The sequence below is a fragment of the Diadema antillarum genome, unplaced genomic scaffold (genome assembly GCF_040938485.1).
Source record: "Diadema antillarum isolate AM-2024a unplaced genomic scaffold, OU_Dant_1.0 seq00000481_RagTag, whole genome shotgun sequence".
Lineage (NCBI taxonomy): Eukaryota > Metazoa > Echinodermata > Echinoidea > Diadematoida > Diadematidae > Diadema > Diadema antillarum.
Genome location: NW_027271445.1, coordinates 382,264 through 388,127, shown reverse-complemented (window position 1 = coordinate 388,127; position 5,864 = coordinate 382,264). Strand labels below are relative to the sequence as shown.

Below are 5,864 nucleotides of genomic sequence, written 5' to 3'. Positions count from 1 at the left end.
TTATGTTTGTATTTAGCCATAGGCTGTTTGGCATTCTTTATAGTGGATTCTTCCAAATTAACCACACCTTCAGTGTATGATTTTGATGTGTTTTTATTGTAAATGTGGTGTGTCAAAAGCACTGATTTTCACGGGGGAAAAGAATCATTTTTGTCATTCATGACAGTGTCAACATTCTGTGTGTCATTCATCATGCAATGATGTTCAGTACTTCTATCTTGAAATCTGTGTTTTGTTTGGCTGATCAATGCTTGTAGATACTGAAATTATGTCAGATTCATTTTCTTTTTGTCTGAAGATCAGACTTTCATGAGAATTTTGTAGAGTGAGTATATTGTACTATCTCAAATTAAATTTGTTGTATTCTTTAAACCAATATATCTGTGATTTTATCAATTTCTCACTGTATTTATAAGTCCTGCAGCAACACTAGATTCTCCAATTAATTCATATGTCCACACACTTTATTCATAATCAGGGTATTTCATTTTTTGCCCCCTATTGTGCCTCCAGAACGACAAAGTCATGTAGTTGGTAGTTTGAACTTACTTAGACACAGAATTTTTTAATTTCTGTAAACAAGTTTAAAGGGATCGTATAGTTTTGGTTGAGACCTAATTTCAGGTTTCTAAAATTTTTTGGTGAGATAATGAGAAACTTCTTATGAAATATGAAAGAGCATGTAATTCTATGAGGAATTCAACATTTATTTGATGAAAATTGGTTTTGAAATGGCTGAGATATATCCAAAAAAGGAGTGATTCTAATAAAGAGTGGGGCCCACACTTTATTACGATCGCTTTGTTTTACCTTGTTTTTGAATGTTTCAGTCACTCTAAGCCCGATTTTTATCAAATAAACATTGAATTCCTCATAAAATGGTATGCTCTGTACTGTATCATAAGTGTTTTCTTGGTATCTTGCAAAAAGTTAAAAGCCTAATTCTCATCTCCACCAATACTGTACCATCCGTTTAATAAGTAAGTAGATGAGTAAGTTTGAACTTACTTAAACACAAAGTTCACAAGACAACAAATATCAAACACTCAGTATGTAGCAGAAGTAAAGAGAAAAGTTTTTTTTTTTCTTGTGTGGGTGAAAGAGTGATAGACAGAGAGGGAGAAAAGTCAGAAAGAAGTGGAGGAGAGGAGAAGCTAAACAGATTCAAAGAATGAAAAGAGGAATGATAGTAATTGTAAAGGGGGAGATTCTGGTCATTGCTAGTTGGAGACGAACATATTAAACATATGATCTCATTCATTTTTTTTTTCTTATTCTTTATTAATCACTAACTTGTCACAAACATTTAATATTCACGCTACTTCATTTGTTCTTTGAAATGAAGGAATTAAGCCGATAACGAAGGTAGGGAACTTAATAATTAAATTCCAGGATAAAGATTGGAAACATGGAAATGTGTGTAATGCCAGCATTCATCTTGGAATACGAGCACCCCATATCAATTAAGCCTCTCTTTTTTTCCGCTTCTTCTTTTTTTTTTTTTCATTGGTTGGCGTTCTCAACTCACTCAGTCACATGGGCAACATTAATGGGAATTTATCGACGTGTTCGCGAGATGGTGAATCGGATTCCCCAAAACACATTACCCACCCACACAGTGTCATTAGGTCGTATTGTCGCATGGCCGATGCCGCGCTGCTCAAGCCCAGTACTGCCGCCTCATTGGTCCCTCCGGTGGTCATGGGGAGCACGTGGGTGAATACTTCGGCAGGGGCTTTAATCTCCTTCGCTCCTACTTTGCGTCTCTCATCCTGTCGCCTAGGAGACGACCTCCAGGAATCCCTATCTCCCACGGAGACTGGTTCTCCATCGCCATCACTATCCTGTAGGGAAATAGAGAAGAGGGTGGACACGTGATTGATCGTCCTCTTTAGCAACAGCAATTAAGGGAATAAATTGGCTGTATGGCATTTCTGCCATGTCAAACCGATTACAATATGTTCCTTCCCCTTTTCTTTCTTCTATTCTTTTTAACTAACCAGTCGTTACGAAATTTATCTGCTAGAATCATGTTTACATAAATTTTGATATGTCCCCCGGGAAACTTAAGATGCAATATGCACCGGTTACAATATAACCCGTGTGAGGGTTCTCATTTCTTTCCCTTTGTTTGTCTTAACGATTTAAGATTTTTTTTTTCGGATGTATTCACTTGACCTTTCAGTTTGCGCGGCGACCATTCTTTCGATGAATACACTCGAGACTTACGACAGAGAATCTGAACTTTTCTTCTTTCGTTTTTCGTTAGGGCGGCCTGAGATGCAAGAATTTATTAAATCCACGCTCCGTTTGCCATTATCTTGAGATTCTCAAAACCTTATAAATACAGGCTCCGTCTTTTGTTTCGTTTTGTTTTGTTTTGTTTTGTTATCGTTATTTCATTGAATCCACTCTATCCAGTATGAAATCATTCCACGCAATGTTCTAGGGGACTTTGACATACAGAGTACAATTGGCAGAATGGTACAGGTTTTACTTAAAACTGTCCTCATATTAAATATCAGAAGTGACTTTCAGGGGATGATATCAATAGCAACCACATTCTCATGTTAGCCGTAGTATAGTGGTCATGGCCTTACAAGTTAGCCCTTCAATTGGCTACACAAGTCCAGGGGCGGATCCAGGAATTCTGTGAAAGGGGGGGGGGGGGTGCTACTAATATTTCTGGTGCCACTTCCGGGTTTCATTTCATTTTTTTTTCTTTTTATTTCTCTTGTTTTTAAGGAAAAATAAAGGGGACGTGCGCCGGTTGCGCCCTCCTCTGGATCCGCCACTGCAAGTCCTTCGTAAAATTCCTTCTTTTTTTTTCTTGTTTGTTCGCTTGTCTTATTTTAGTTCAAGAAATCAATACTTTATGCACGAACTGACGGAAAAGTTGTGAGCTGTTAGCATCATAACCTCTTTTGAGTTCTACATTGTGGCTGCTATACACCCCTCTACATACCAATGTTACCACACTTGTTGGAAACGTGTGAAACTATATGTATAATACCCATAACCTTAACCCATAACCTTTAACCCCCCTTCACTCAGTTTTATGTCGGTATATCATGATAGTCAATGTGAATACGGTGTCGTGGCAATGCACTGTAATCTCCTGGTGCCAGCATTTTCACAAAGAAAATTTGCAATCATTGTATGTTGGAATGATTGTAGCTATGGTGGCTGCAGTCATGTAACAACGAATCATCTGCGAGTATTAAAGGATTTAAAGCTGTCACGATTCAGTGACTGCATTATAGCAACCTGGAATAATTGCGAAAATCTTCATGGAACATACCCCGATGTACAAGCCACTCTTTATGGTAGTTTTCCGAGATAAAAGATGTATTTTTTTGCTGATATAAACGTGCGTTTAGCTGTTTAGATGAAATATTAAGCAGCTATAGTCCTTTATATTGTTTGCAACAAACCCTGAGTGAAATGGTATGGCGATATTAGGAATTATTCATAAGAAGTTCACATTGCATGGTATAGACCATGCAATACATGCTAATACATAAATGATCTACAAGTCAAAGAAACGGTAAAAGTCACGGTGTTGTAGACTCCGTCATCTTATACTACAATCTTGATCCAGTAATTGAGCATAAAATGTCGTCGTCCATATATGATCACATAATGTTGGGATTAAGTGAGTATGGCAATAATTGGTAGAACACACCAGTGAAGTTTCATGTCATGGAAATCTGACGATTCGTTCAATAGTTCTATATGAATTTGTAAAGTTTCTCTACCACTATTACCGGATACGAAGACTAAAACGGTTCGTGACAACGTCATGCATGGGCAACAATTTAAAGAAAATATAACGATGATTCCACAAAAATTCATTTTATACGAAAAGTACAAATCCCCTTAAATTTATACTGACATAAAATGTTAAGGTAATATGATTCCCCGTGCATGTTTATTGAAAGAGGTAAGTCAAGTGCTGCTGTTTCATAATACTAGAAAAATGAAAATAGGGCGTATGTCACATTTTCTTTGTATTTTCATCAATTCGTTGTCCATGGGTGACGTCATGAAATGTCGTACATGTAGTCTTATCATCCATGACGGTACCGGAACTTTAAAACCTCATAACTTTTAAAGAGATTGACCTATTTATCTCAAACTTCACTGATGTGTTCTACTTATAGTGCCGCGTTCACTAAATTCACAAATAACCAGGGTTTCATTTTTTCTTTAAGATTCCGTTTTGGAGTAGCGATGCGCACACTTTTGTTTCGGTATAACACTCACCTGTCGTGGGGAACACCAAGCTCCTTCGACGCGAAGTCAATGATCGCCTTGCTGTACGTCCTGTTCTTGACGTGGTCATTGAACGCGTCGACGCAGGCCAGCCTGATGACGATACGGGATGCCTCACTACCACCACGGAACATGGACTGGTGTCTGATCATAACTACTGCGGCCTGTTTAAAACAAAAGGGAGAGGGGGTGAATTATGCCATAATTGCTTTAACAAGACTAGTTTGAAGATCAGTTCGCTAGAAAGTGTGCGCAAATAACATTCTTTTTCTGTGTCTTCCTCTTTTACTACACTGTACTATAATTACCACTACCATGATTGCTGCTACTTCTGCGACCACGAATTTTCCATTTTCTTCTCCTTCATCTTCTTCCAGGCTATTAAGGACCACAAACCACCTTTTAACTTTACTGTGTGATTCTCTCAGGAAAGTCGTCATTGTTTACTATAGATCATGAATGTGCATTGTAAGGTAATACAGTTCGCTCCATTATAAAGAACGCGATTATAAGGAACCCTTGTTTCAATGAAGGCACAATTCAGACCCCGAAACCATTAGTTATAATATATATTATCTTTATGTAGTATATTTGTTTGGCTATTGCGAAATTTCGATATAACGAAAGAAAAATGCCGGTCCCAAGGACTTCGTTATATACAGGAGTCACCTGTAAATCTTTATTGAGTAAATGAGGAAGAGAGATGGGGCGGGGGAGGACAAGGGAATTAATTGTGGCAGTTATGCTTATAACCATGACTCAAGACACTGGCATGACTGTGCCACGAGTGTCGATTACATCTCGTGTGAAGGTGGGTTAACATTAATGATGGCGTCGTTTCGCTCTACAGCATTTAAACCTGTACATGTCTCGCGTCCTTCAATAATACTGTGGTTTCACGCCAGTGTGTGTATTTGTGGTTTTTTTTTAAATCTCAATGAACAATTTTGATTTGTTAGATGAGAACTCTATAAACTTGCATAAAATGTCTCATCCTGAAATCGGACCAATATATGAAAAATAAAATAATGTTCTAATTCATGTTACCTTTCGTGGTGTGCCCAGCTGTTCTGCAACAATCTCAGCTGCTCTTTCCGTGAACCCTTCGGGGATATTCTCCCGCGGTACGTTGGTGACGAACTGGAAAACAGGCATGGCTTGCTATCGGTAGCAGTTCAGATCAATATACCTTAAAAACTGTTAACGTTAAAACGCAGAATACAAAATTTCTTCACTTTAACTTATCAACTATAACGTCCTTATTCGATTGCTGTCAGTCTCGATTTACCACCGCATGTCTCACTGCCCTGCCGTTGAAAGATGTCGATGTGCTTGCCTCCCACATTTTCTTTAACGTACCAGCATTCTTTAGTTTGTTGCTAATTCCATGCCTGTCCTCTCCCCCCTGCCCGTATAGATATCTGATCTTCATTTATTTTGGAAGTGAATAAAATTGTGCGGGTGTGTAATTAGCGCTCCTATTACGTGTTTCGTGTAGGGCCTATACGCAGGTAATGTATACCTGCATGTTCGCTTCCTTTTTGTGGCCCGCTTTCGCGTTTGGTGAGTGCAGGGAGGTGATCTCTTTC

The 5,864-nt window shown here is 38.4% G+C and overlaps 1 pseudogene; it reads right to left on the bottom strand.

Moving 5' to 3' along the window:
• Nucleotides 1-1,753: 1,753 nt before the first annotated feature.
• LOC139733507 (D-dopachrome decarboxylase-A-like) lies at nt 1,754-5,430 on the bottom strand (annotated as a pseudogene).
• Between the last annotated feature and the right edge of the window lie 434 nt (nt 5,431-5,864).